Genomic DNA, 5455 nt, shown 5'->3' with positions numbered 1-5455 from the left:
ATGAAATTCACTATATGTGAATTCAAACACTTCTTAGAGGAACTATGCGGAATTAAATACCGCAGATGAAGTGAGGCTATAACAGGTCTGTGATGCCCTTAGATGTTCTGGACTGCACGCGCGCTACACTGTGTACTTTTAGATTGAGTACTCAGCCCTTGGTCCGAAATGGACTGGGCAATCAGAGAAAAGTACAGCGCTTCAAGGGGATCGTCTGTTGTAACTTGCAGACGTGAACCAGGAATTCCTGGTACTTATGAGTCAACAACTCATAGGGATTACGTCCCTGCCCTTTGTACACACCGCCCGTCGCTACTACTGATTGGATAGTTAAGCAAGAATTGCAAATTCCTACTGTTGGGACTTCGGTCTCCGGCAACGGGATGAAGCGGATCGAGCTTAATTGTCTAGAGGAAGTAAAAGTCGTAACAAGGTTTCCGTAGGGGAACCTGCGGAAGGATCAGTGATTGATTCCTTCGGGCATGGCTGCTGGTAGAGGCCATGTCTGTAGTGCGCATGACGCTCTGTCGCTAGAGATTGCTTGGCAACCAATCTCGAATTATGTATCGAGCTCAAAAACTACTTGTGTGGATACATAGTTCAGCAGTCATGGCAAGGGACTGCTTAAAGGGAGACTAGTTAGCAAAAGCAGCCTAGCAGAACTGCAGCTATCTAGATCTCAGAAGCTGGGTTATAGAAGCCCAGCTATAGACTTGTGAATGAGAAAGGCCTAAAAAGGTCCACAAGTCGCGTGGTTAGAACCGACACGCAAAAATCCCAGCGAGTGACAGAGCGTTGCGCTGTTCAGTGGGAAAGAGTTGAGCTACTCGGGGCGCCCACTGAACTTGCTCCGAGCCAAAGGCTCGAAAAAACACAGCTTAGCCTCAGATCCTTTACATAGAAGGCTAGCTAAAATAAACTTACCTTGGACGAGGGTAAAGTTTAGTCAGTTCTTAGGGGAGAGTAATCCACAGCTTCTCGCCCTCTGAACATTCTCCCAGATATGTAGGTCTGGGAGAGTCTCCTCCTGTTCTTCGGAATCTGGAGGTAGACAAAGACAGTACGATACGATCTTGCATCGGGATGACTAACCGATAATGATCATAATCTGACAATTTTTCCGGCTTGAGGCACCGGAGTCAGATTAAAGACACATACTGAACTAAAGGCGTATGTGCAAAGCTTGTCGGAGTGGAGAGAGTCAAGCTGAGTTGACTCGTCACGTGGTGATGACAACAGCCATGTGCAAAACACTCACAACTTTATCGTCTATGTGGAAAAGGTTGCTAACAGCGCTCTCTATGAGAGGCCCTCGCATATAACTATACGAGGAAAAGGCGATAGAGTTGTTTGAATGTGGGGCAGGTTCATCGACAAGCTAAGTTGATCACATTCTTGTTGTGGCATCCTACTAGAATTGGTCACGGTCTGCACCAACTCTCCCCAAGTTGGCCAGACTTAAAACTAGAAATAAGGTTTGCAGCTATGTGAACCTAGAAACTGTAAAGGAGTTGAAAGAACTTAAAGGAATTGAAAGAGGCCTTGAGGTATATCCTCTTGGTAAAGACCCACAAAAGCTCACAAAAGTGGCTTCGAAGGGCAAAACTGGTTCATCCAAAACAATTGGAGAGCTTAAAGCAGAACCAATTCGAATGAAACACTATTGGTGAAACTTCATCATGAGAACGTCACAAGCTGATCACGCTCTATGATATGACTAGTATTATGTTGCTTCTAGTAGGCTAAGCGCAAGCCGAAACATCAACATGTGAAAGTCGTAGAATTTTGCAATCAAACTGTGGCTAGTACTGTGATGTTACTAGTAACCTGGTGTTCCGTCATATGGCCAAGAGAGCATTTGAAGGCGAAACTTCTGCATGGGAAAGCTGCATCATGATCAAAATTTTATATCGAGTATTATGTTGACGTTAGTAGGCCTTGGCCGAAAACGCAGCATGTGAAAGGTATAGATAAAAGTTATTGTTGCAGTCAGTACTGTGTAGTTACTAGTAGCTGGATTTAAGCTCAAAATGAGACACTGTTGGTGAAACTTCATCATGAGAATGTCACAAGCTGATCAAGCTCTATGATATGACTAGTATTATGTTGCTTCTAGTAGGCTAAGCGCAAGCCGAAACATCAACATGTGAAAGTCGTAGAATTTTGCGATCAAATTGTGGCTAGTACTGTGATGTTACTAGTAACCTTGTGTTACGTCATATGGCCAAGAGAGCATTTGAAGGCGAAACTTCTGCATGGGGAAGCTGCATCATGAACAAAAGTTTATATCGAGTATTATGTTGACATTAGTAGGCCCTGGCCGAAAGCGCAGCATGTGAAAGGTATAGATAAAAGTTATCGTTGCAGTCAGTACTGTGTAGTTACTAGTAGCTGGATTTAAGCTCGAAATGAGACACTGTTGGTGAAACTTCATCATGAGAACGTCACAAGCTGATCACGCTCCATGATATGACTAGTATTATGTTGCTTCTAGTAGGCTAAGCGCAAGCCGAAACATCAACATGTGAAAGTCGTAGAATTTTGCGATCAAATTGTGGCTAGTACTGTGATGTTACTAGTAACCTTGTGTTACGTCATATGGCCAAGAGAGCATTTGAAGGCGAAACTTCTGCATGGGGAAGCTGCATCATGAACAAAAGTTTATATCGAGTATTATGTTGACGTTAGTAGGCCCTGGCCGAAAGCGCAGCATGTGAAAGGTATAGATAAAAGTTAGCGTTGCAGTCAGTACTGTGTAGTTACTAGTAGCTGGATTTAAGCTCGAAATGAGACACTGTTGGTGAAACTTCATCATGAGAACGTCACAAGCTGATCACGCTCTATGATATGACTAGTATTATGTTGCTTCTAGTAGGCTAAGCGCAAGCCGAAACATCAACATGTGAAAGTCGTAGAATTTTGCAATCAAACTGTGGCTAGTACTGTGATGTTACTAGTAACCTTTTCTTACGTCATATGGCCAAGAGAGCATTTGAAGGCGAAACTTCTGCATGGGGAAGCTGCATCATGAACAAAAGTTTATATCGAGTATTATGTTGACGTTAGTAGGCCCTGGCCGAAAGCGCAGCATGTGAAAGGTATAGATAAAAGTTATCGTTGCAGTCAGTACTGTGTAGTTACTAGTAGCTGGATTTAAGCTCGAAGTGAGACACTGTTGGTGAAACTTCATCATGAGAACGTCACAAGCTGATCACGCTCTATGATATGACTAGTATTATGTTGCTTATAGTAGGCTAAGCGCAAGCCGAAACATCAACATGTGAAAGTCGTAGAATTTTGCGATCAAACTGTGGCTAGTACTTTGATGATGCTTGTAGCCAACCGAATTGGTTGAAAAGCCCAATAAGTAAGCTAACTTGGGAGAGCTTGTTGGAAACCAAATGCTACTAGATTGGTCCAAATACATCCTTCAACAGGGGATCACTTGGCTCGCTTTACGAAGAGGAGCACAGCTATATGTGTTAATTCGGTATGAATCGCAAGATTTGTTTACCGACCTCTCTAACGCAAAAGGCGGTCTCGGCTTCGGCTGTTGACTGCGTCCGATTCAGGGTTATATAACTCTCGATTGAACACATTGATGTTCTATTGTTGGTGCTTCCAATAAAATTGGAACACTTAAAGCAGAACCGATTCAAATAATAGCATTCTGATCAATGATTGCATTCCTTGATCAAGAACTGCTGGAGTCATTGTGATGGCGAATTTTCTTCATAAGAAAATTGCAAAGAGACGGAACTTAATGAGACTAGTATTATGTTGTTTCTAGTAAGCGGAAGCTGAAACAGCAACATGTGAAAATCAAGTTTTGTTCAATGATCTCGAGGCGATAAGTACTATGAAGCAACTAGTAGCCTAAGCATGACTCAGATTTGAGACAGTCAAAAAGACTGGCGAAACTTCTTCACATGAAAGTTACATAGAGAACTACAAATGTATACAGCGAGTATTATGTTGTTTCTAGTAGGCGAAAGCTGAAACATCAACATGTGAAAGTTGTCTGCAAACTGTAGAACGATATGTGATTAGTACTGTGCTGTTACTAGTAGCCAGTCTGACTGTAGAAGCCAAGACAAAGGGAAACTAATGCATCTGAAAAGGACAAGTTATGGAAAGGTATGCACGATAAGTATTATGTTGTTTCTAGTAAGCGGCAGCTGAAACATCAACATGTGAACGTCGTTGTGTACAGTAACCTAGAACTATATAGTCCTTAGTAACGTGCATTTACTAGTACCTGTAATTGGTATTCAGACTCAGGCAGTTTGGAATAGTTTGGCAAAGATGCACCAGAGAAAACTGGGATTTGATACAGAAATTGTTGAATACAAGTATTATGCTGCTTCTAGTAGGTTGAATCCGAAACATCAGCATGTGAAAATTGAAAACATTTCTGGTTCGAATTGTCACAAGTATTTGGTGATCTGAGTAGCCAAACTCACTACAACGCCAATTGAAGGCAAAAATTCTCAACGGGAAAAGCTATTCTCATTGAATGAGCTAACAAGACGAGTATTATGTTGCTTCTAGTAGGCGAAAGCCAAAACATCAACATGTGAAAGTCTTGCTGAACAAATTTAATGTTGTTGAGCTCAGTACCGTGTGAATTAGTAGCCATAATTGGCGAGCGAAAATTGAACTGGCGAAACTTCGTCTTTGGAAAATTGCAGATGCCGAGCACTTATTTTGCAACGAGTATTATGTTGACTGTAGTAAGCGAAAGCCGAAACAGCAACATGTGAAAGCTGTTGAAATTTGTGGTCATTTTGCAATAAGTACAAGGAGTGTAACTAGTAGCCAGGTCAAAATTTGGGATAAGAATGAGCAAAAATTCTGCATGAGAACAGTTGAAATTATGAAACTAAATTACAAAGACTAGTATTATGTTGTTTCGAGTACGCGAAAGCGGAAACATCAACATGTGAACGTTTGTAACGAAGTTTCGTTAATTTTCAGCCTAGTACTGAGCAAGAACGAGTAGCCTCATCTCCAATCCCACGCAAAATGTAGTGAAATATGTGAGTGAACCTTATTCACGGTGAGGGTTTCCCGAGGTCTGTATTGCAGCGAGTATTATGTTGCTTCTAGTAAGCGAAAGCTGAAACAACAACATTTGAAAGTTGGAATTAATGACTGAATGGAAACTTCGACCTGTGTTTGATAGTAGTAGCGAACAAAACTGCTGAATCGGTTTCTGTCTCATATTGGTCAGTGAACCAATTAAGAGACAATCAACTACATAACCTGAATTGGGCGAGAGAACCCCCTTAACTTAAGCATATCAGTAAGGGGAGGAAAAGAAATCAACTGAGAATCCCTTAGTAATGGCGAATGAACAGGGAAAAGCTCATCGGGAAGAGAAATGGCAACATTTCTCGGTGTCCGGTATGGTTTGATGCTAGACTGGTGAATTTGTCCTGATGTCTACTGGAAA

At 41.8% G+C, this 5455-nt stretch overlaps 1 non-coding gene and 1 pseudogene across 1 annotated transcript in view; both read left to right on the top strand.

Moving 5' to 3' along the window:
• Positions 1 to 3425: 3425 nt before the first annotated feature.
• On the top strand, positions 3426 to 3577 carry LOC142357190 (5.8S ribosomal RNA; annotated as a pseudogene).
• A 1683-nt stretch (positions 3578 to 5260) lies between these two features.
• Positions 5261 to 5455, top strand: part of LOC142357192 (large subunit ribosomal RNA) — a 3522-nt gene continuing 3327 nt past the window's right edge. Inside the window, exon 1 of the ribosomal RNA XR_012761569.1 lies at positions 5261 to 5455. This exon is cut by the window's right edge and continues 3327 nt beyond it. This is a non-coding gene — a ribosomal RNA (large subunit ribosomal RNA).

The sequence above is a fragment of the Convolutriloba macropyga genome, unplaced genomic scaffold (assembly GCF_964194025.1).
Source record: "Convolutriloba macropyga unplaced genomic scaffold, txConMacr16.3 SCAFFOLD_1689, whole genome shotgun sequence".
NCBI lineage: Eukaryota > Metazoa > Xenacoelomorpha > Acoela > Convolutidae > Convolutriloba > Convolutriloba macropyga.
Note: the sequence above shows the minus strand (reverse complement) of the source record. Positions and strands in the feature narration are given on the sequence as shown.